At 42.2% G+C, this 26,490-nt stretch overlaps 1 pseudogene; it reads left to right on the top strand.

Annotated features, from left to right (window-relative positions):
- Positions 1 to 1,776: 1,776 nt before the first annotated feature.
- Positions 1,777 to 2,414, top strand: LOC147445174 (eukaryotic translation initiation factor 3 subunit K pseudogene; annotated as a pseudogene).
- Positions 2,415 to 26,490: the final 24,076 nt, after the last annotated feature.

Genomic DNA, 26,490 nt, shown 5'->3' with positions numbered 1-26,490 from the left:
GTCTTCTCAATGGAAGCCACTTCCAAAGATGATGGAGACCAAGAGCCTTCATGAACTAATTTTGACTCCTATACAATGTATGATAACTCTCTTAGAGCTTTTATAGATTAGACTGTATCTATGGGGAGAAGTGGGCAAGGACTTGGGAAAGATGGGGCTGAAAATTACTCATCAAGATATCACTGTAGATGCACATATAGATAAAATAGCACAAGAGAAACCAAAGGCTAAACCAGTGCCTATAAACAAGGTGGGTGATTATTGAGAAAGTAAAGAGGGAAACACCAACTTGCCATTAGAGCACGAAGGAGTGAAAACCATTCTTGATAGTGGGTCTAGAGTGGCCATTGCTACAAAAGAAATATGGGAGAAATGGGGGAGACCAGCACTCAAAAAAGCACAAATGAAATTACAACATGCAAATGGATACGTGGAGAGATTAGTGGGTATGCTAGAATATATGATAGTATCCTCATGTGGAATTGAGTACAAGCATACCTTTTCTATAGTGGATTTCAATTTTGTTGTCATTTTGGGGCGACCATTTATGCGTCAACTTAAGATGGTGCAAGATTGGGGCTATGGACATATCTACTTGCCGCACAAGGATGTTATAATGAGGATCAATGTCAAGGACCACATCTATAGAGATGTTAGTCAAACTCTTGTAGAGGAATTTGACTTGACAATGGTCAATGGAAAACGATACATGCATGGTTACACAACAAAGCATATATTTGGATGTGTGGATCGTCCAAATGTGAGAGCCTGATTAAGGAAGATTTCATTCTAGAGAGATCGGTGGAGGATAAAGAGTACTTTTGAGAACCATTTCCAGAAGATTCATTTGAACCTTTTGGGTGGGACCAAATACTAGCTACTCTAGATGTATGCATGAACAAAACAACCCCAATAAAAGTCTATGATGAAGAGGGCTTTGACAGAGCACCCTTCCAAATGGTAAGTGTTATCTTGGAATTTGGGTTGGAGAACAAGGACCTAGAGACTAAAGAAATGGTCAATGGCAAACGCATAGTTGATGAGGTTTACATCAGAGAGTAGAGCAACAAAAGCAATAAAGAATTCCAAGATCCATGAGACCATGCTCTAGAGATTGATGTTGAGGATGAGCTATCAAGTAGCTCTAAAAATAAGACAAAACCAAACAAGAAAGAGGAGATCTTTTATGATTTCCTTAACCAAAAGACTAAAAGACAAGAAAGGTACTGAGCAAAACAAACAAGAAAACAAAAGAATACTCAAGGAAAATTTATGCCTCTTTTGAAGAGAAAAACACAATATTTTATGCTAGTAGGAGCAAATGACTATGTCAGATACAAAATTACACGAGGATACACAAAATCAGCTTCAACAACAAAGACTAATCCAAAGAAATAAGCAAGGTGAAAACAAAAGACACAGCTGAATGTCATCAATATGATGAAAACCGATTAAAAACGAGAGTACCAAAAGTTGAAGCAAAACTTGAAAGAGGTTTGGAAGACCAAAATTGAGAGCAAAGAGGGATTGGACACGGACAAAATTTGACATACTCTCTCACTAGAAAAAGTACACGATACAGGATTGAAAGATCATAGTTCAACGATCATTGAGAGAGCTTAAAGGACCTAGAATATCCTACGATGGACCTGAGAAATCCAAGTGCATTGATTTAATTGATTTGAGAGAGGAACAAAAGCCGGTATATATTGCCACTAACCTCAGTCAGAAGGAAGAGAAGCTATTAAACACTACGAGAGAGAATCACTCTTGACAATGCAGTGGGATTGGGTATCAACGACACCTGAGAGGGAGGTTACTCCTCAGTACACTATGGAGCAAATTGTGGCAGTCAATCCCTACAATCCAGACATCCATCCAGACCTTGAGGCGTATATGCAGGAGCAAGTTAACACGCAGACTTACAGTTTGGATGCAAACCTGTGCCTATTGCGGCTTTATCAGTTTGAACCGTCTCGAATGAATATCCAAATTGTGGCAAGAATCCTTGTGAAGGAATTGATGGCGCTTCCTACACCAGACTTCAATCTTTGCATGTTTATGCTACCTGAAAAGCTTCAAATGGAGGATCCCTTCCTGACATTGATTAATCTTGCTCATTTTTTGGAGGCAATCGGATTCAGGGAGTTTTGGGATAAGGCTGCTAGAAACCACCATATTTTGGAGGGTGTTCCAGGGTTTGCGTAAGCAATACAAGGATTTTCTTTGCATGTTCTCTCTCTTTCTTACCAGAGGCTACCACGACCAGTTCTTGCTGAGGCCATAAACATGGAAGGCTTATCGCTAGACAAGTTTTTGGAGCATCAAATTGCTAGTAATGGTTGGTCTGTAGAAAAGCTTTTTGGTGGAGGACAACTTGTTGTCCTCCCTCCCAATGAGCATAACTATCCAGAGTTGAAATTAGAACATGTACCCAAGCTCTTTCCCATCCCGACTTAAGGCATCTTTAAAGAGCTCAAAAGCAAGGCTGCACCGTAATTTCTGTTGGAAGCATCACTTGGAGAAATGCTATTCTTGTCACTGGGTTGCATTGTGCTCCTAATTATATTGCTCTGGTCAAATATTTCCAGCCTCATTTCAAAACAATTGAAGGTAGTTGTTTAAAAAAGCTAAAGCGGTTATGTTTTGGATTTGTAAGGTCTCTTAAGTAAAGTGGCAAGGTGTATGAGGATTTAGGGGGTATGAGTGCGTGAACTGTTTTGGTTTTGCAATGCCACGTCTAAGTGCAAGGGAAGGTTTAGGGAGTATGGCACATATTTTCATGCATTTGAGAAACATTTACACACCTTATAATTATATACATTTTTTTTGGACCATCAAAAAGAGAGAGAGAGAGAGAGAGAGAGAGAGAGAGAGAGAGAGAGAGAGAGAGAGAGAGAGAGAGAGAGAGAGAGAGAGAGAGAGAGAGAGAGAGAGAGAGAGAGAGAGAGAGAGAGAGAGAGGGAGATCTAAGCCAGTCTCCATCGCTGCCCCCTCTACAGCCAATCCCCACCAACAACTATGGACTCTCGACTCCTAGGAACGCCTCCTCTCCCTCCCCTGCCTTGCTTGGACCAGCATGTTCTCGATTCTTCATGCTTGTTGGTAATGATGATGGTGATGTTGTTGATACTCCATTTGCTGCCTGTTGTGCTGCCTCCCTATGCTTTCCATTCAAGTACTACCCTCCCTTTGGCCTCACCTCTTCAACTTGCCACTTTCTCATCGCAATGTTGTGCCTTGATGCATGCAAGTAAGGGTCTTTTGTGTTGTATCCTCATTTTTGTTAAGGTGTACTAGTCTATCTGCATGTCCTTCAAAAAGAGAGAGAGAGAGAGAGAGAGAGAGAGAGAGAGAGAGAGAGAGAGAGAGAGAGAGAGAGAGAGAGAGAGAGAGAGAGAGAGAGAGAGAGAGAGAGAGAGAGAGAGAGAGAGAGACCTATAGAACATGGAGGGATACTCTATCAAACAGCTCATGGAGATGGTGTTGGCAACCCAATACATTCTAATAGGTAAAAGTTGTTGACCTCTAGCACACGACCCTGGAGCAACTCTCCAGTTTTTTCTTACCCGTGTTGATGTTGTTGCCATTTGGCAATGCAAATTGTGCTCATGAGGCCATCAATAACTGGCGTGCACATGATTACTAATCAGGACTAAGACTCTGAGCCCCTGGGTGGTCGGCTTAAGCTTCTTCAAGATATATTTTCTGCCTTCAACGTGGGCATCACCTTGCTGTCTGCACCTCAATTGGCCGGTGTCAATGATGGGCTCTTGCTAAGGCACATGAATTGACTCGGTCACTTGGTGGACATGGCCATGTTGGCTTGCCTAGAGCTACAGTTGTAATGGCTGCAACATGCCATGCTTCACCTTCTACATGACTCCCTTTTCTTTGGGGCCAGAGAGAATGGGCGTACCCCATTTTCCCATGGGGGCATCCCTCCATGTGGAAATACAGCCGCCTCCTGCACATGGCCCATTGGTGTGCTCATCATGAGGTTCTTCCTCTTCTTGCCGAGATCGGCTATGATATTGTCCATGTGCAAAGGATTATGTGCCGAGTTCTTCCATGGCGGATGTACATCAGGATAGTGCATGATGCGTTACGGAACTCTGAAAACTTGGACCCTTGGTCCAATGTGATTTTCATAGAGAAGCAGTTGCAGCGGGAGTAAAAGGAGAATATGCACCTAGACGGTGACAAAGAGAATGGCAATAAGGAGGTTATGATGATTTTGGTTAGCCGCATGTCTGCATGGCTGGGGTATGCATGCAACGTGATATTTTAGGATATCCCCACAAAAATTTATAAGGGTGTGTTGGCGCCACTCATGCACATGTGTCTGCACCTAGCTTTATGCGAGGCAGTTGTGGCATAGCTTAAGAGGCAGATGTTGGACGTCTTCCCGGCAAGGCACGATGAGACAATAAGCAGAAGGCGTTTTTCAATGGGGGGAGAGAGAGAGAGAGAGAGAGAGAGAGAGAGAGAGAGAGAGAGAGAGAGAGAGAGAGAGAGAGAGAGAGAGAGAGAGAGAGAGAGAGAGAGAGAGAGAGAGAGAGAGAGAGGCTATCCTTTCCCTACTAGAGCTTCTTCCTTTGCTTTCCTCTTCATTTCTATTTACTTCCATGCCGCATGGCAATGACTACACCCCATTAAAAGGAGAGAGAGAGAGAGAGAGAGAGAGAGAGAGAGAGAGAGAGAGAGAGAGAGAGAGAGAGAGAGAGAGAGAGAGAGAGAGAGAGAGAGAGAGAGAGAGAGCTATCCTTTCCCTACTAGAGCTTCTTCCTTTGCTTTCCTCTTCATTTCTATTTACTTCCATGCCGCATGGCAATGACTACACCCCATTAAAAGGGGGGAGAGAGAGAGAGAGAGAGAGAGAGAGAGAGAGAGAGAGAGAGAGAGAGAGAGAGAGAGAGAGAGAGAGAGAGAGAGAGAGAGAGAGAGAGAGAGAATGATGCCTATCCATTCCTCGTGTAACACATATATGGAGGTCCATGGGGTGGACTAAGGAGGAGGGTGTCAATCTCATCGAGGGCAGGCTCAGATCAAAGTCGACGTTTGGTATCTCTAAATGCTCCTGAAGAGAATTGAGAGAATCGTAGACACATACCCACTTCCTGTTGCCATGTGGCAGTTTCGAGAGACGTCTCTCTCCATTATTATAGTTAAAGTTAGAAGTTGCCAAAAAATCCTTTCAACATAAGGGCATTGCACATTGGTTTAGTAATGTGGGTGGAGGCATGATGGACAAGTCAGCAGACTAGGAATCCCAAGCAGTCTATGAACTTCAAGTAGTGCTCATATAAACATGGAAAATTTAAGTGAAAATGTTTCCACTAAATTTCTCTAAAATTTGTAGGTTTTCTCACCTTCTACTTTGAAATTTGAAGATAAATCTCAAAATTTATAGATGGAAACATGCTAAACCTAGGTTTCTTTTGTTTATCAACATGGTTGGGTGAAAGAGAACTTGCATGGGGAGAATTTGTCCTAAAAAAAGTGTTCATAACTTTATCCACCTTGCATACTCTTTTATCAAAGCACTCCTTATAATCCCCCACCATTACCACCTCCCTTGACACCTTTATCACCACCATCTTTGGCAACACCACTAACTTTCCCACCCCTCGATGGTAGGCTTCATATGATGGTTTGACCCATACTTTACTATATACCCTGATGTGGAGTTCTCAAAAGAATGACCTCATTTCAATAATAGAATTATTTTCAAGTTCCCACAATTTTTTCTAAAGTAACTTAAAAATGCATAATATGGTATCGTACATCAACCCATAATAACTTGAGGTAGAGTGAGAGAGAGGAGAAGAAGAAGAAGAAGTGAAGAGCTCCCAAACTCTCCTTATTCATGAAATCTGTTTCAGTGGCAACAACCTTACCTTTTTAGTGTAAAGCTCGTGCTTTAACCCTTTGATTGGGGGCTGAAATTGGGGAATAGTTTTTCATCACCCTTTTTACGGAAGCAATGGAACTATGACATATTGCAACCATGGTATACATACACCAATGTGTCATATGTGATTCTTAAAATACTACACCCAAATTGTTAACAAGATCTATGAGGTCCTGCGTGTAAGGAGGTAGGAATATGAGATTTTTATCCAGCAAGGATCAATGGCGGTAGCAAATTGCAATGAGCTTCCAATTTTTGAGGGCAACAATTTCCAAGGAGAGGAATATCAACATGCCATTGTAATGGTTCCAAGTGTTCTAGCCCATCAAAGGAAACACTCTACCCAAACCTTGTTGAAAGGGTTTTGTCGCTCAAAATTTTGTGGTTGATTTACCCTTAAATGTAGGTGCAATCTTGAATTAAATTTTTGTTGTTGTGCTTGAAGTCACCTAAGAGATCATGTTTGGTTTTTGTTTTGTATATGTTCCTTGCCCTATCTTGCTCGTTTTAGGGATTGCTTGGGAAATCTCTCTCGCAATCATTGTCAAACCTCTCTATGCTCTCATCACAAAATTTGAGTGGATCAACAAATGTGAAGAAGCATCCCAGTTATTGAAGTAGAGGCTGATTTTAACACCAATTTGGAAAGCCCTTGATTTGACAAAGATACTCCATTTCCACATAATTTGATGCATTAGCATATGATATCCCATGCATCCTAGTGACCAGCAAAAAGATACTATGGTCCCTTTCAAATATTGGAGTCAATCAATGACATGGCTTATCAACTCAAGCTGCCCAACCATTGGCTCATACACAATGCTTTTTGTGTGAGCCTACTCAAGCCTTAGAAACAAGAGCCACCAACAAACCCAATTATTGAAGACCCCCCATAAATTGAAGATCAAGAAGAGGTGCTACAACCTGAAGCTATCCTTTGACATGAGGACAAGGTACTACAACATGGTAAGATTATCCGATGGTGTCATAATATGTAATATCTAATATCCAATCTAATCTAATTGTGGGAGAATAAACGGGAACAAGGGTTAGGATATAGGCATCTGCTTATAGATCTATCTCAACACGGGGCCAATGGTAAAGGGACCCAAATGAGAGATGGACTGTCAAAGAGCAAGGCTAACCAATGGAGCTTAAAGACCTTAGGGTTAGCTTCATTGAAGAGCTTCAATAGTTAGTGTTAAAAGTCCTTTGACCTTAGGTAAGATAGGGCTATGCTTGAGGTGCTTTTCATGCTTGTTGACTAAGGTGCTTAAGGTGCTTGTCGTGCCTGCCGACTAGGGAGCTTGAGGTGCTTTGTCATGCTTGCTGACTAAGGTGCTTGAGGTAAGGTGTGAAAAATTCAATCTACAAGGAGGGGGTGAGCCCTACGAGAGTGGGCTAGAGAGAGAACACACACACACACACACTCACACAAGGCAAGCTTGGTACAAAGAAAGAAAAAGGGACACTTGTCAAGCTCCTCCTCATGTTGCCCTCATGGTGTTTCTGAAGCCTATTGGTTGGCCACCCAAGGGTCCATTGATAAATTAGTCGATTTAACTAATTGTCTTTGCATTTATCAAGTCCTCTCTCTCAAAGGGAAAAGGGGGACACTTGTCCCGTAATGCCTCCTGCTTGTGATTCGCTAGGCCTGGAGGGGTCCAATGAGCTTCAAGCATGAGCTACAAGGGGGGTCAACCAAGGAATCTAGGGGCATTCTTGAGGGGCTATACTCTCCCTCCCACTCACAAAAACACACACACACACACTCATTGTGTATTGTGCGAAGTGCAGGATCTCCCTCTCCTTCTCCAAGAAAATAGAGAGGTTGAAAGCCTACACCAACACTGTTGGCTATGGAATGCAAACCCAACCAAGAGCCATGCTTCAATGCTTAAGCTTTCCATATTCTCCATCTTCATTACTATGCTATTACGTATACTAGCAAGAAGAGTGATGGTAAGTGAGGAACTAATTCTTTCTCCTATGAAATTTTTCTTCTTCTTCTTCCCTACCCTCATTCCCCGCTAGCTCTCTCCACCTTCGAAGGTGTTTGAGGTCTTGGGACTGAGGCTTGGGATAGTTAATGCTTTCCACAAAGTTTATGTTATGCTCATAATGCATGAAGCTTTCCATCTTCATTGCATCACCTAGGTCACAAGGAACACAAAGATTGTATTGTAACAAGTCTCTCTTGATGGGAGAAACTATAATACAAATGCCTATTGGAGGGGGGACCGGCTCCACATAAATCCGGTCCTCAATTTTTGTCATGTTCTCTAAACTCTCTCTCTTGCAAAATTATTGTTCGTGCCAAGTTAACTAAATGCTATGTTCATGTTGCTACCATGAGTTAAGTTCACCTCCTATACTCACTACGGTAATTTCATAAAGGTACTTCTCTAATTTCCGATACTCTCAAAGTTAATAGGCCATTTCCATTACATTGATATCATAGCATTTGGTTTCTCTTTTCTTGCTTAAGAAGAGAGGTCCTTAAGTAGCCTATAAATGGTTGATTTTGTTAATTATATTAGGGTAAGTGGGATTGGGATCTATTATCGGATATGTTGAGCCCACTATGTGAGATATGGTGCACACCTTGGGAGATTTGGACATAATAACGGGGTATTTTTAGACTTGCCTATGCCCTTACCATTATTGAGCCATAAGAAGTTCGAAAGGAGCTAGCCCTCTAAAATTATGAGATATTAGACCCACTCCACTACTCTCCATAATTAACCACTTTGAGCCGTGGGTGTAGATACTTAAGTGCCAATTTTCAAAGGCTAAGAGGAGTAGAAACTAAGGTTTTGAATTGCCAAAGTGTACACTAAGTAAGTACACAAATTTTGTTAACATGGATGACAATAACCAAGAGAGTAGAATGAACATTGATAGCTTTGATTTTTCACATGAAGGTGCTAATGATGATGCCCCCATGTTTGTCAATTATCCCGTTACTAGGTTGCAGCAAGCTATGGGCAACCCTGCTTTGCAAGCCGAAGTTACTCAAAAACTTTGCACTTCCTCTTTAAGAGGAGAGAGAGAGCTTAGGAGGCCTCTTGAAGAGACCCCCAAAACAAGACTCTCTTCATACAAGAGGAGGAATCCAAAGAGCAAGAAAGGAATGAAACTTTAAGTTCCTTTGAAGATGTGGCTCCACGTAGATGGCGGTCTAGACGATCTCCAACTCCTCCCAAGAGGAAATGATCAACACACAGTCCTTCTCCTCGTCATTTTGAAAGGGAAAAGAGGAAACAAAGGAAGAAAAGGGAAAGAAAGAGGTCACCCTCTTCTCCTTCTTCTTCCTCACCTTCCTCCTCTTTCAACGAAAGCTATGGCTATTCTCCTAGAGAATGCAAGAGGGGAGGACATTGCAAAACATACCCTGCGTGGCGAAGGTCACAAAAGCTGAAGAAGTTCAAAGAGGGAGGAAAGATTATCTCTTTTCTCACCTATGATGACACCTTTGGTGCCACCAACAAAGTATTGGCCTTCATCCAGCAATTTGATGCGGTCTTTGGACATGAGGGCTTCACGGAGTCCTCCAAGCTACATCACGTAGCTATGCACTTCCAAAAATCGGCTGACATGGTGGGCTAGACTTTGTGGCAACGGAGAAGCCCCAAAGACATGGAAAACTCTACGAGTTTCCATCATGAAGAAATTCCTTGCAAGTGATGCAAAGGACAAAGTGCCCACCGAATGGTGCAATTTGAAGCTTCTCTCTCATGAGTCTATCCACAAATATGTAGACAAGTTTTGAGATTTACATCTCCACTGTCTTCCAAAAGATAGACTTCACAAAGCAAAAGCAATAATTTTGTGTGGGATTACGTGAAGAGATGGCCGAATACGTCAACTCTCAATGACCTGGTTCTATCACCGAAGTAATCCATCACACCATGGCTGCGTCACGCATCAATTTTCAACAAGGGGCTAGAAAGAATGTCAAGCCCATGGAAAACAAAGAAAAAATTGATGCAAAGGGGAAAACCAATGCCCAAAATTCTTCCCAAGGCACTTCCAACAACAACAACAACAATTGATCCAAGGAGAAGGGAGTTTACAAAGGAAAAAAAAAACTCTTTTCTAAAGAGCTTGAAGCTTTTTACAAGGACCATAAGTGCTTTAAGTGTGGGGAGCAAGGACATGGCTATTGTTCTCACCCCAATAAAAATGCTTGCAATGAGACTTCTAGGACTTCCACCATAGAAGCTCCAAAAGAGGATGCTCATTTCAAAGGATCATCTCTCTCCTATGCTTGGGGAAATGTAAGGGAGCATGATGCCTTCATCATGTTTGACCCTGGCTCTACTCACAACTTCGTATCAACGGAGTTGGCCACCAAGCTGGGCATTCAAGCTTTCAAGAAGGGAGATATTGTAACGATTGTCACAACTTCAAGGGGCAGCAAGCCTCATTTACTCCCTTGATTGGAAAGTTGAGGCTTCATGTCCAAAGCTATGTTGACAAAGAAGACTTTTCATCTCTCCTCTCCAACATGAGGATGCTATCCTAGGCACACCATGGTTTGATCGCATGGTTGCCAACATGAATTTCCCTGAAAGGAGAATCTACTTCACCTATAGGGGAAAGAACATGTATATAAATGCTAGTGAGTGTAGTTGTACTATACCACTTGTAAATCCTCCTGTTTTTGATAAATCAATGAAGAGTTCAGTTTGAGCGTACATGATTTTTGTCAAAGAGTCCCTAAAAGGCCCTAATGTTACATCAAATGTAAATGGTAGGAATAAAGAAGAGTTAGACTTGTCTAATTTTCTAAAAGAATTCCAAGATGTGTTCATCGAGGGAATGACGACCATCGAATTGAGCTCCTACCAAGAAGCTCACCGCCTAACAAGCCTCCTTATCGAGTTTCTCAAGCTCAACAAGAGGAGATGATGAGGCAAGTACAAGAATTGGTTGACAAAGGGATGGTGAGGCCTAGATCCTCTCCCTTTTGTTATCCAGTCCTTTTAGTGAAAAAGAAAGATGGTACATATTGTATGTGTGTGGACTATCAAGCACTAAACCATATCACTATCAAAAATAGATTTCTCGTGCCTCGGGTAGAAGATCTTTTTGATAAGCTACAAGGCTCTACCTACTTTGGTAGAATTGAGCTTAAAAACGTGGCTATCATCAAATAAAGATAGTGGATGAAGATATCCTAAAGAAAGCGTTTCGCACAACGTTTGGTCTTTATGAATATCTCATGTCTTTTGGCTTGACTAATGCACCAGCTATGTTCAATCGTCTAATGGAGAAAATCTTTAGACCCTACCACAAATTCACTGTTGATGATATCATCATCTACTCCAAGTCTTTGGAGGAACATAAGAAACATCTCCAAGTGATTTTTCAAACACTAGGGAGAACAAGCTTTTTTCTCAACCAAAAGAAAAGCTAATTTTTCCTTCAAGAGATTCAGTACCTAGATCATATTATCTCTCAAGATGGTATCCATATGGATCCATCTCGAAAGTTAGAGGTAATAAAATCATGGCCTAATCCAAGGAATCTACATGAGCTAAGAAGCTTTATTGGTATGTGTGCATACTGTAGATGCTTCAGAGCAAAATTTTCTCAAATAGCAGGACCATTACATGAATTAACTAAGAAAAATGTTAAGTATTTATGGACTAATAAGGAGAAAAATTCTTTTGACAAGCTCAAAGAGATGCTTACCTCCCAACCAATCCTCATGCTTCCGGATCTCTCAAAGCCATTTGAGGTCCAATGTGATGCTTGTGGTGATTGCTTTGGAGCAGTTTTGCTTCAAGAAGGGCATGCCATAGCATATGAGAGCCGATGCCTTTTAATACAGATGAACATATCTTAGGCATTTATGAGAAAGAGCTTTTAGTTGTTCTACATTCCCTAGACACATGGAAGCATTATTTATTGCAGACTCCATTTATTCTACAAACCGATCGCCAAAGTCTTAAGTACTTCATGACGCAAACCAAGCTTTTCAACAAACAAATGAGGTGGGCAAATTTTCTTTTGCAATTTAATTTCCATATTGCTCACATTGCTAGTAAGCACAATCAAGTGGCTGATGCACTTTCACGACAACCAAAAGGTAATGCGGTGTCTATAGCTACTTACAATGATCTATCTTCTATGATAGATGAGTATGCTACTGACCTTGACTATAGAGACATAATGTCAACCCTTTCTTTGGGGAAGAAAGAGGAACCATTCACCTTGCAGGATGGTTATCTTCTCCACGGAAATATACTATGTGTTACCCACTTCCTTCATGTGAGAAAGTCATGTATGAATCCCATACTTCTTCCTATGTGGGACATAAAGGCATTCATACTTCTATTGGCCTACCATGAAAGTGGACGTACAAGAGTATGTTTCTAAATGTGTAGTATGCCAAAAGACCAAGTATGATAGAGGGAAGCAACTTGGATTACTCGAGCCATTTACTATCCCAAATTCACCATGGGAGAGTATATCCATGGATTTTATCTTTAAATTACCCAAGTCTATCCATGGAAATACGAGAATATGGACAATAGTCGATAGGTTTAGCAAGATTTTCAAACACCATGGATTACCAACATCCATCGTGTCAAATAGAGATCCTAGAATGACCAGTAATTTTTGAAAAGGTCTCTTTGAAAATATAGGAACAATATTGAATTTCTCTTCGGCTTATCACCCACAAATGGATGGCCAAACTGAGATAGTCAATCTTATGATACTCGATCTACTAAAGACTTATGTTACAAAAGTAGATCAACGCTCACAATGGAAAAAGTACTTACCTCTTGTAGAGTATGCCTACAATAATATTGTACGTACTTCTATGAGAAAAGCATATTTTGAAATAATTGAGGGAAGAGCTAAAAGTCCCTTGATACTTAAAGTACATGGAAAGATCTTTGCTATCGATGAGTATAGCCGTGTCCTACAAGAATCTTTTCAAAAGATTAAGGAGGCTATATCCATCTCTCAACAAAGGCAAAAAGCTACTCCTGACAAGAATAGAAGGGCCTTAACATTAAAACAAAATGATTGAGTCTTACTTAAGTTTCATAAGGATCGATTGAGGCAAACGGCGAGCAAAAATCCTACGGGCCATCAAAAGTATTATGCTAAGCTAGCAAAAAGATACTATGGTCCTTTCCAAATCTTGAAGCCCATCAATGAGATGGCTTACCAACTCAAGTTGCCCAACCATTTTCTCATACACAATGCTTTTCATGTGAGCCTACTTAAGCCCTACAAAGGAGAGCCACCAAGTGAACCAATTATTGAAGACCCTCCCAAAGTTGAAGACCTAGAAGAGGTGCTACAACCCAAAGCTATTCTTTGGGATGAAGACAAGGTACTACGACATGGTAAGATTATCCAACAATATCTTATTAAGTTCAAAAATTATCCTTTTGAAGATGCTAGGTGGACGCAAGGAATACAGCTTAAGGATAGTAAGAACCTTGTCAATGCTTACAATACTACATTAGAGTAAGCAAATGTACAAATTTATTTTAAATGAACAATGTTTTTGTCTTATAAGACTAGTTCATTTTTTTATTTTCATTAGGAAAAATATGAACCCTCTAGGGGCCCTTTGGGATTAAGGTTAATTAGAGGCCAACCAATGAGAAGAGGGTGGTGGACACACACTATGCCCTCAAAAATGTAGGGGAACAAAGTAGTCTTACACTTCTTAAATGGGCTCTTACCTAGTGAGAAGGTGGGATGGGGGGGGGGGGCATATGGAACCTCCAACTTCCCTCCTTTTTGATCCGGTTCTGAAAAAATCCCAAAAATTTGAAATTTTTAAAAATTTTCAAAACTCAAATTTTATCTTCTTAAAACCTCCCTAAATCTAATTTATGGTCAAAAAAACATTTTTTGACCTCAAAAAGTCAAAACGTGCACCCAAAAACCCTAAAATTCAAAATTTTAAAAAAACTTTTGAAAAATCTTTTTTTACTATCCAGAGCTCCCCCAAAAGTAGTCCTTAGGCAAAAAGTTATTTTCTCTCTGTAGAACCCCTTTTCCAACCTCTCCTTGGTTGCAACCATCACACTCATCCTCTACTCCAACACTCTCTCTCTCTCTCTCTCTCTCTCTCTCTACACCATATCCATTGCTGCAGCAAGGAAGCTCCTCTCTCCTCCCCTACCACCTTCCATTGCCACACCAAGCAAGGGTTATCCACCTTCTCCTCCCATTGCCACAAGGGTTAACCACCTTCTCATATCACTTTATCCCACCTACATTGTAGCAACAAGCAAGGTCCTGCTCCTCCTCCTAATTTTCTTTGCTCAACCATGGCCAACTCTACTTCACAATGACGGCCAAAGGATGAGGTCACAGCACTTGCATACCACAAGACTAGAGGTGTAGATGATGAGTGGGTGCCACAAGAGTTCACCGAAGGTGCTTGGGTATACATGCAACCATCTGCTATTGGCCCTCATCATGTGCGCAATCGTGCAAACTTGGATCTCCATTGGAAAGGAAAGCTCCTTGGCTTCAAGAACCGCAAAGACAAGGGGACATAGCCATTGTGCAACATGTTTTCTCAATGTCAACCATGCATTTGCAACAACCACCTCGATTTCCAACACATTGTAAGTACATGTTTTGAGAATGCAAAGCTAGGTGTGAAATCACAGTGTAATGTTATTATGGATTCATACTTAAGATTTGTCATGCATTTATAGTCATATTTCCATCCACGTTGGTGGAGGAGCAGCCACTACATAGTCTCTCCAGCACATTCAATGCTATACATGCGGATATTGGAGCAACAATGTTCCCACATCTTTGCCCAACCAAACTAGTTCAAAGAAGGATTTTCTTCTATTCTCACTCCTATATTGTTCCTACTTCTACACAAGCGTTTGGAACGCTTGAACCCATCAAAGTAACTTCCTTATTAAGTATGGAGTGGCCGGTGCCAGATTTGTGGTCGGTATCATCTTTCAAGCAAAAGATGATAATAGATGTCCAAAACTCTTTGAAATACTCTAAAGCTTCTAGGTCTGTGGGCTTGAGTTGGTGTTTGCCTATTCATTGTTTTGTGCACATTTTTAAAGAGTTTGGATTTGTGGAGACTACCACAATGCTTGTATGTAAAGATGTGCATTACGAGGAATTAGGAAGGCTTTTAGAAGAGGATTGGGGTTTTGTGGAGGGCATGCACAACGGGGACCGGTACGGTTGTAAGGTTGGAGCTTCAGGTATTGGAATGTGCTATTTGAAATCCTACACCTCCTTGTACATACGATTCCACTATAATCGTTGGATGTGCAAGCTTGGAGTGTGGACTCCCTTATAGAGTGTAGACGGCGCTATTGCAAGCTTTGACATTGCAGTGAAGACGCCCAACGATGCTTTGGAGGCAGTCCAAGTGAACAAGTATTGGACTCTTAGTAATGTGCGAGAACATTGCAGTGAAGACGCCCAACGATGCTTTGGAGGCAGTCCAAGTGAACAAGTATTGGACTCTTAGTAATGTGCGAGAACATTTGGTTATTATGGGTTTTGAGGCCCTTCAACAAGCACAGTTTTGTTTACAAGGTCACAAGGTGAGAATCCTTCCACCACATTTTCAATACATCATGGTTTGTCGATCATTGGATGCTTATTGTAATGAATGTTTGCAGATTGGGAAGAGAATGGAAGACAAATTGAAGGAGGAGGAGCAGTGGGGGATGGATGGAACTATGCTATCGATCTTATAACTTTGTAACTCTTGCAATTTTCAAAACGATCCCTGATGTAATCAACATGATTTGCTTTGGCAAATCATGCCTTTCAATATAATTTTTCGCATTGAGATGAGAAATCATTTTTTGGTGAAAGTGCCTTTTTTTTAAGTCTTTAAAAAAGGGTCCATTATAAAAGGGGGGCCACCTAACTCATTCACTATTTTCACTTTTGCAACTCTTGAGCTCCTCCACTCTCTATCTACACCCCAGGCTAGACATGGATGCTTCCACAGCCTCTGCATCTGCAGCCACATCCACCCCTTTGTCACGCTTCATCCTCTTCCTCGAGGACACCAAATACAAAGTTAAGTTGGACCTCCACACCTTTTTTACTCGTCTCCCTGACCTTGACTCCACAATTTCCCTTCACATGGATGCATTTGCCGAGATTTCTGTGTTCATGGAGGCGCACATCATAAAATATTCTGTATCTATCCCCCCACATGAAAGAGTTCTGGGTGCCTTGTGATCTTTTGCGCTATATACACAAAGGTGATCGCCCATTCTCCAAGCGGTTGCAATGATTCCAAGAAATTGCAACCGATGCAGACCATTACTTGGACGAGCAAGCCCCAGGGGTGCCAGCACTCAAGAAGCGCAAGTTGTGGGTGGAGTATCCTTCTCGGCTCACAACATTTATCTTCTTGGTGAGCAAGGAACCTGATTTGGAGGAGCTCCGCTTACCACACCTTCAGGTTGGGTCCTTTATCAAGGACACCAAGGAGCAGCAGGTTATCCCCATGAACCTTGGAGTGGAAGGAAAGACACTCCGGCTCGAGTACCCCAGGGGTCTTGAGGAGGTGGTTGAGAAATCCATAGTTGTGGCTGGCCCTAGTGACACTCCAGTGCCACTACCACTGATGGATGTGGATATCCCAAAGGTAGAAATCAGCCGCTTCTCCTCAAAGGTAGTGTATGGGGAGGAGTATGTGTTTTTGCATGATTTGGAGAAAGCATTTGTCCTGCGCATGGATGAATGCTTGAGCGTGCTATGCAACAACACCAAATGTCCCTTAGAAAATACGCCAGATGCCCTAGAAAGCAAGCTCTTGCCAGTTGGGGACTCTATTATTGACACTATTGCAGTTGTATGTGCGGAGTTCCTAGCAGCAGAGCAGTTACACATGGCTGAGGAAGAATTCCAAGCCACGCAAGCCAAGGTTGAGGCTGCTAGGATGCCTATGCCATTATGCAACCTCCCATCTGACGATCCAAAGCTCGTATCTATGGTGCTTGGGAGCATTGACTTGGATGCAAAGGGCAACAGGGAGGAGGACGACAATGAGCAAGAGGTAAACTGTTATCCTGGGGGGTAGATAAGCTTACCTGCAGCAAAAAAAAAGCCTGGCCATAAGGACGCACAAATGGCCCATCCCTCAGTTTTGGATGGGCCATTTGCGTGCCCTTGTGGCCAGGCTTTTTTTTGCCCCTGGTAGGCTTATCTACCCCCTAGGATACTTACAAAGCACAAATTTATTGAAATCAATTGGTTTTGCATCATTAATTTAGATGCACCCTTTTTATGGCAATTTCAGTATATGTTCACACTCAAGGACACTAGAAAAGGTGAAATAATCAATTCTGAATTTAAGTTTCCAGCACACTATCACATGCTTTAGCTCTACCTAGTACACCCCTGCACCAAAAAGCCCAATTACATTGGACATTTGAAAAATCCAAATTAATGTTGCATAGACACTTGGTTTCACAATATGTTAACTTTTTTGATATCCTATGGGGAATTCAAAGCTTGAAATGGCCAAAAAAGGGTGGCCACAAGGCTCCATCTAAAATAATGTTGCAAAACCAATTGCTTTTAGTAAATTTGTGCTTTTTAAGTACCTTGGGGGGTAGATAAGCCTACCAGGGGCAAAAAAAAGCATGGCCACAAGGGCGCGCAAATGGCCCATCCAACAGTTTTGGATGGGCCATTTGCGCGCCCTTGTGGCCAGGCTTTTTTTTGCCCCTGGTAGGCTTATCTACCCCCCAAGGGTACTTTAAAAGCACAAATTTACTGAAATTAACTGAAATTACATACAGAACTTGAAATTACAAAGTCATCTCATTACAAAGATAATAGACACATTAGACACAATTGTTGATCATCTTTTCATTGGAAAGTCAAAACATTACAAAGATAAGGGTGTGCAATACAAAAAGAGGGGTAACTTCGACTAATGCTCGAAGTCTCGTTGCAATCGATGTGCAAGCTGAATATATTTTGGCTGTATTGTCACTCGCTTTGCATGAATGGCGCATAGGTTGGTATCTTCCAACACCGAAATGATGTGAGCCTCTGCAGCTTCTTGAATAGCCTCTAGCGCTATTGCTTGCATTATATACTAATTTCCATAGCTTTGAAGCACTTCCTTCACTGTGCGAGCAAAGGGGGCGCGTCGAATCAAAAGCTCCGTAGTCTTCTGGTAGTGGCGCAAATGCCCTTGCTATTTTTCGGTGCCACTGCGATTGTCTTGGGGGCACTTGCAATTTTGCTGGCAGGCGGCGTTTAGGATTCTTGAAAAACTTAGACTTGCGTCTGTTTACATGCTTAGGGGCTGGTTCTGCAGCCTCTTCTGATTCATCCTCTTTCCTTGGCTGCCGATCTTGTTGTGTGGGGAGAGCTCCCTGGCCTCAAGGCAGTGGCCTCAAGGCAGTGTCTTTCCCCCAACGGCTACCCGGTGTGTGCGCAGTATTTTATCTCGCAGCCATGGTGACTCACTCTCTGATTCAGTGTTTGTATGGACCACTTGAGTCCTGGATGGTCCTGATTGTGATTGGTGGTGCGACGGCTGCTCCCTATCGGACTTTGTTGTTTGTTGGCCCTGTTCTTCTCTCCAGCGTTGGGCACGTTGCTTCATTCTTTTTCTAGGTGTTATATCTTGAGGAGGTGGAGATTCAACAGTCCTCGATGACTCTCGTGCCCTACCACCATGCCCACTGCCAGAAGAGTTCCTGGAACAGCCAGGTGTTCGTGGCCGTTCTTGTGCCTTTAAGCCATGCCGACTTCTCACATCCTTGGAGGGTGTTTTTGTTGGCAGGCGGATGCTCTTTCGCGGTTTGTTTGGTGAGCTCCATTTCCTTGGTAAGAGCTCACCTGTTCTTAAGAAATGAGTGATTTATGAGAGCATGCAATATTTATAAGGGCCCATTTAAAAAGGGACCTGTTCACACTAATTTTGAAAAAAAATTATTATTTTTTAAATAAACATGTCGCTAAGAGTTGGACCCTGCGTTCACGTTTAGTGACTCGCGCAGTATCCACTTTGATCCTTGTCGCACTCTACATCACTGCCATGCAGCATGCTTGGTGGGACCTTGCGACATTTGCCACTTGTTGCTATGCTCTTGACGACTCCTTTTCCGCACTTCAATAGCAATCTTGGATTGTCGCGCACACTCCATTGTGAGCTTACGAGCAAATGTTGTGCAAAAAAACCAGTTGAACATCTCCTCAAATAATTGGATTGCACCAGTCCACCACCATGTCGAGTATTTTTGAAGTACACTCCCCTTGCTCGATAATGGGACTTCTCCATGCCTTGAGTGCTAAAAATTTCAAGCGATCCATACTTGTGCATAAAAAATGCACCATGCACAAACAAGATATGTTGTTCACATGAGTAAATGATCCACATTATTTAATAAAAACAATCCCTTGTAATAAATACACCACGTAAAATGACTTACCATGTAATGTGTGATGTTATTTTCACCCCAAGAAAGGGTGAAGACCTTGGTAAAATCCACCAAGGCTTTTTGAAATGATTGGCGTTGTTCTTCTGTTTTGCTGTTAAGGTCCATAAGCTTGACCAATTTTATCAAAATGTGCTCAAACTTGCTTGTGCTTGTTTGCAAGCTTTCCATTTGAATCATTGTCAGTAGTAGCTTTGCATAACTCCTTCCAAAGCTCCCAAAGGTTACCTGCCTACTAGTTGGAGCTGTTTTGAACATCATATCGACTTGGATTTCCTTGGGAAAATTTCTTCAAAAAGTGTCTAGCTTTTTGTCCACTCATTGACACTTTTTGAGCAATTTCATGGGCCTCCCCTGTGTTCTTTGCAGCAACGATAGACACATTTCCACCGTGACAGCCAATTGAATTCAAGAGTACCTCCACTCTTTCGATCGCTTCCTAGGACTTTTCCAACGGTTTCATTGTGAAAGCATAGTCAATGTGGAGCTTCAATAGCCTATAAAAAATGCGCATGAATGCGTGTAATGTATAAAAATGTACATTCGATAGAGGAAATGGAAAGATTGGATTCCAAGCGTAGTCCTTTTGATCACGGTTTGGGGCATTGAGCATGGGACATCTCAAAATAGACGCTAGTCATTCTCTACCTTCATCTCCGACATCACACCAATCTAACCCTTGTTCTCCATGCCCTTGCCATGGAAGCATGGAACCGACCTTTGCAGTGCTCTTATGTGATTTTTGTCCATTAGGTTTGTACCCTCGAGTGCAAAATGGACAAGGCATGAGAGAAGAAGCCCCTTTTTTCCAGCCAAGCAAACACTTTATGGTCTTCAAATCCCCACCTAAGTGCCACTCCACATCATAACTACCAAAACCCTCAATCTCGAACTTCTGACTTGCAATTTGAGAGTGTATTACTTCTGTGATCCATGGAGTTCTCTCAAAAATCCATGAAAGTAATCCATTGGTCTCTTTGGGCACCTCAATAGCACCCAACCACCAATTGTCTTTCTCTGATTGTACGCTAAAAGATGGGGTGGATCCCTTTGCTTGGTTTGCAGAAGGGCCTCGTTCATTAGAGGAACACTTAGTCTCTCTAACCTTCGGCCTTTCACTATTTGACACTCATCGAGTTTCAGCACAAAAGTGACTTTTGTGCCAAGCACTACAAAATAAATTGTGCCAAGACCTTAAACTTCAGAGTCTATGATAAGAACAATACCAAAGAAAAAAGTAAAGTGTGTCACCTTCTTCAGGTAACTCGTAAAATCTAAGCATGGCTTCTTGAAGCCTTCTAAGATCCACGAAAATATTGTTCCACATTGTGCAAGGAAAGCCCTTCTCCGAAGGTCTTATGGATTGTTTCTTACCTTTTCCCCTTGTCTTTGTTGCGCACGAAGCATAAAGGGAAGTTGGTATTGTGTCCTCAATGTGTAGGTATGTCCCAATGCGGAAGAACACATCTTCGTTTGTGGCCTTCTTTGCGAGCTTGACCTTGTGAGGAACGGGAAATAGGTTTTTCACAATGCCATGTTCTTTGAGGGCATCCTTTAGGAGTTGGAAAATAGCATGATAGGCTTTGGTGCTGATTCCAGCCTCATCACAAGCTTGTTGCACGTCATCATCACTAACCACATTTCTTAATTTACGCATAAGGTCCTTGGTGACTGCATCCTTAATGTGCTTACCTCCAGGTGATAGAAATCACATCCTAGGTATTGAGACAACTAGTGAGAAGGTTGACTCGATCATCTTGGCTTGTTCCACCGCATGCCTCCTGGATGAAGTTTCTAGGAACAAATAAACATAAATGTTAGAAAATAGTGTGAAGTAAGAATTCATCATGCAAGTAAAGACCAAATCACCTTGTGGTTGTAACTCGTCGTTTGCGTGCTCCTCCCGAATGTGCAAGAGTTTCAATGGATGAATACGTGCGTTTGCGTTCCCTTGCACCAAGGGGTGTTTCTTTCAAGTATGTGATGGTGTTGGTAAGCTTCTGGATGTCCGGGACTCCTTTTCTTGAATTTGTTGTTCAAGAGTTTTAACCACCCTCTCCGAAGAGGCAACACTCTCTTGTAATGCAGTCGTCTTTAGATGAAGAGCTTGACATTCGTGCATCCACATATGCAAAGAAGCACATGCACCCATACACAACCGCTTGCAATAGCCTAACAAGCGTGCTTCTCCCCTCCCAAGAGATTGAAGAAATGTGGAAAGGCTATTAAATGGTGGATGGAAGCGGCTTATAGGATCTTAAGGGTACAAATGGCTATCCACCCAAATGTCAACATTGGTCTCACAAGCGGTGCGACGTTCCTATGATGACCTTTGATCACCCTCACTAGCGGTCTTTGGTGCAAATGCCGTGGGTAAGTGAATATGTATGCTGTCATAAAATCTAATATCTAACCAAACCAAATGATTTTCTCATATTAAATTGATCACTTAATGTGGGAGAATAAACGGGAACAAGTGTTAAGATATAGATATGTGCTTATAGATCTATCTCAACACGGGGCCAATAGTAAAGGGGCCCAAATGGGAGATGGTCTATCAAGAGCAAGGCTAACCAATGGAGCATAAGACCTTAGGGTTAGCTTCATTGAAGACCTCCAATAATGTGTGTAAAAGTCCTTTGACCTTAGGTAAGCTAGGGCTGAGCTTGAGGTGGGAACCCGGCCCAAGCTCGAGGTGCTTGACCTGCTTGAGGTGCTTGTCGTGCTTGAGGTGTTTGCCGCTTGATTAAGGTGCTTGAGGTGCCTTGACATGCTTGCCTGAGATGCTTGTGGGAATACCCCCTAGTCCAAGTGCTTTGTCATGCTTGATGACTAAGGTGCTTGAGCTCCTAAAGTCAAAAGCATCCCTACAAGAGGGGGGGCGAGCCCTTTTCCTAGGGATTAGAGAGAGAACACACACTCACAATCACACTCACAAGGGAATCCCCAGCTTGAAGAGGCAGCAAGGACACATGTCAGGTCCCTACCCATGTTACCTTCATGTGTTGCTTGAAGCCTATTGGCTAGGCTTCAAAGGGGTCGAATGATAAATTACTTGAATTATCTAATTGTTTTTGCATTTATCAAGTCCTCTCTCTCAAAGGGGAAAGGGGGACACTTGTCCCAAGGCTATCCCTATTGCTTGTAATGGCTTCTGCTTGTGATTGGCTAGGCCTGGAGGGGTCCAATGAGATTCAAGCATGAGCTACAAGGGGGGGTCGACCCAAGCAAGCTAGGGGGGGTGCTTAGGGGGTATACTCACCCACACACACTCACAAGCACTCTCATTGTGTGCTATGCAAAGTGGAAGAGCTCCCTCTCCAAGCAAGTAAAGGTTGAGAGCCTACACCAACACTCTTGGCTATGGAGTGCAAATCCAACCAAGAGCCATGCTTCAATGCTTAAGTTTTCCATCTCCTTCTTCTTCATTACTATGCTATTATGTATGCTAGCAACAAGAGTATGATAAGTGAGGAACTAATTCTTTCTCCTACGAAATGTTTCTTCTTCCTCTTCCCTACCCTCATTCCCAGCTAGCTCTCTCCACCTTCGAAGGTGTTTGAGGTCTTGGGACTGAGGCTTGGTATAGTTAAAGCTTTCTTCAAGTTTAGGTTATGCTATGATGGTGATGCATGAAGCTTTCCATCTTCATTGCTTCACCTAGGTCACAAGGAACACAAAGAATGTATTGTAACAAGTCTCTCTTTATGGGAGAAATCATAATACAAATGCCTATTGGAGGGGAGACCGGCTCCACATAAATCCGGTCCTCAACTGTTGTCATGTTCTCTAAATTCTCTCTCTTGCAAAAGTATTGTCTATGCCAAGTTAACTAATTGCTATAATTATGTTGCTATCTTCAATTATGTCTACCCGCTATGCTCACAAAATCATTTCTTGAAAGTACTCTCATTAAATTCTGCTACTCTCAAATTGAATAGGCAAATTCCATTACATATGCTTTTGGTGTGCGGAGTACGTGGTGGTGGAAGCAAACCATTTGTGATGTCCATGAGCACCATGGAAGCTGTTGCGTGAGGAAGCAAATGATGAAAAGATAGAGAGGGAAGGGTAGGGAGGTTGAGGAAGATGGGAGGAGAGAAGGAGGGAGGGGGGGGAGGGAGAGATTGGGAAGGAGGAGGAAGGTAGGGGTAGGGAGGGAGAGGAGAGGGAGAGAGGAGGGAGGAGGAGGAGAGAACAAAATGTTTTTTACTTTCTGGGGGAAAAGATTTTTGAAAAAATGGACTTTCTAAGCTTGTGGGTTTAAAAATGGGTCAAAAAATGATTTTTGGATATGTATATATGTTGGGAGGGACTTTTAAGTAAAAAACAAGTAAAAATTATTATTTTTTTAAAAGTCAAATTTTGACTCTTAGTGACCCGCGTTTTTGCTGATGTGGACACATCCCTATGCTTCCTTCACTTTAAAAAAATCTAGAGAGAAAAAGTAACCCCTTAGGTCCACATCCTACATTTGTCTAAAAAAAAGGCTAGAAAAGCCTACTAAAAACTACCTTCTTCAATGTCCTTGCCCCCTAAACCCCACACAACATTAGCCTTAATCCCTAAAAATTAGGATTCCTTACAAGGCCCATGCAAGGTTCATATTTCTCCTAATGTGCTCAAATTTAAATAGTATGCATGCTTAGAATCATGGTTGTGATGACGACATCTCTCAAACACCAAATAGAATTTGTCACTCTACTTGGGAGAATCAAATGGACTAAAGAGCATACATGCTTGCGACAGCTATGTCTCCCAAGCACCAAATGGATTAGTCATCCATCTTGGAAAGATGTCATAGGGTACAGGGATTTTCTACCCGCTAAGCAAGATTGACTAATGACTAAGGCTTTATCTCTTCTACCTCATAGTCGAGGAAGACTATGATTTCAAGAGAGAGGTAATTTCATATATAAAATCTAATATCTAACCAACCCAAAAGATTTTCTCATATTAAACTGATCATTTAATGTGGGAGAATAAACGGGAACAAGGGTTAGGATATAGACATGTGCTTATACATCTATCTCAACAAGGGGCCAATGGTAAAGGGACCCAAATGAGAGATGGTATGTTAAAGAGCAAGGCTAACCAATGGAGCTTAAAGACCTTAGGGCTAGCTTCATTGAAGACCTCCAATAGTTAGTGTTAAAAGTAGTTTGACCTTAGGTAAGCTAGGACTGTGCTTGAGGTGCTTGTCATGCTTGCTGACTAAGGTGCTTAAGGTGCTTGTCATGCTTGCCGACTAGGGAGCTTGAGGTGCTTCTGGGAACACCACCCAAGCTTGAGGTGCTTTGTCATGCTTGCTGACTAAGGTGCTTGAGGTACGGTGTGAAAATTTAATCACTATCCTTATAAGGAGGGGACGAGCCCTACAAGAGAGGGCTAGAGAGAGAACACACACACCCTCACACAAGGCAAGCTTGGTACAAAGAAAGAAAAAGGGACACTTGTTAAGCTCCTCCTCATGTTGCCCTCATGATGTGTCTAAAGCCTATTGGTTCGCCACCCAAGGGGTCCATTGACAAATTAGTAGATTTAATTAATTGTTTTTGTATTTATCAAGTCCTCTCTCTCAAAGGGAAAAGGGGGACACTTGTCCCAAGACTACCCTTGTTGCTTGTAATGCCTCCTGCTTGTGATTCGCTAGGCCTAGAGGGGTCCAATGAGCTTCAAGCATGAGCTACAAGGGGGGGTCAACCAAGGAAGCTAGGGGCATGCTTGGGGGGGTCTACTCCCCCCCCCCCCCCCCCCCCCCCACACACACACACACACATATTGTGTATTGTGCAAAGTGCAGGATCTCTCTCTCCTTCTCCAAGAAAGTAGAGAGGTTGAGAGCCTACACCAACACTCTTGGCTATGGAATGCAAACCCAACCAAGAGCCATTCTTCAATGCTTAAGTTTTCCATCTTCACCATCTTCATTACTATCCTATTACGTATGCTAGCAAGAAGAGTGATTATAAGTGAGGAACTAATTCTTTCTCCTATGGAATGTTTCTTCTTCCTCTTCCCTACCCTCATTCCCTGCTAGCTCTCTCCACCTTCGACGGTGTTTGAGGTCTTGGGACTGAGGCTTGGGATAGTTAATGCTTTCCACAAAGTTTATGCTATGCTCATGATGCATGAAGCTTTCCATCTTCATTACATCACCTAGGTCACAAGGAACACAAAGATTGTATTGTAACAAGTCTCTCTTGATGGGAGAAACTATAATACAAATGCCTATTGGAGGGGGACCCCAGCTCCACATAAATCCGGTCCTCAATTGTTGTCCTGTTCTCTAAACTCTTTCTCTTGCAAAATTATTGTCCATGCCAAGTTAACTAAATGCTATGTTCATGTTGCTACCATCAATTAAGTTCACCCGCTATGCTCACTAAGTAATTTCATGAAGGTACTTCTCTAATTTCCTCTACTCACAAAGCTAATAGGCCATTTCCAAATGTTAGTGTTAACATTATTTAGACCTAGGACCTTAGGCAAGCTAGGGCTATGCTTGAGGTGGGAACCCGGCCCAAGCTTGAGGTGCTTGTCTTGCTTGTTGACTAAGGTTCTTCAGGTGCTTGTTGTGTTTGATGACTAAGGTGCTTGAGGTACTTGTCGTGCTTGATGACTAAGGTGCTTGAGGGACTTAAGGTGTTCCAAAAAGTCAATCATATCCCTACACAAGGGAGGGTGAGTCCTACAAGTAGGGGCATGAGAGTCCTACAAGAGAGAGCCACTACCTTGCCACTAGAGCACCAAGGAGTGAGACCATTGCTATACTTGATATGGGGCTGGTGTGGCCATAGCAACAAAAAAAATATGGAAAAATGGGGGAGACCAGGTCTCAGAAAAAACACAAGTTAAACTGCAACTTGGAGATGGATTTGTAGAGAAACCTGTGGGTATACTAGAACATATCATAATATCCTCATATGAAATTGAGTACCAACATATGTTTGCCATAGTGAACTTTGGAAAGAGCAACAACTTTGACATTATTTTGGGGCAACCGTTCATGTGTCAATTTAAAATGGTACAAGATTGGGGCTACGACTACATATACTTGAGGCACAAAGTTGTCACAATAAGAATCAGCATAAAGGACCATAGCTACAGAGATGTTAGTCAAACTCT

The sequence above is a fragment of the Adiantum capillus-veneris genome, chromosome 13 (genome assembly GCF_014529385.1).
Source record: "Adiantum capillus-veneris isolate H3 chromosome 13, ASM1452938v2, whole genome shotgun sequence".
Taxonomy (NCBI): domain Eukaryota; kingdom Viridiplantae; phylum Streptophyta; class Polypodiopsida; order Polypodiales; family Pteridaceae; genus Adiantum; species Adiantum capillus-veneris.
Note: the sequence above shows the minus strand (reverse complement) of the source record. Positions and strands in the feature narration are given on the sequence as shown.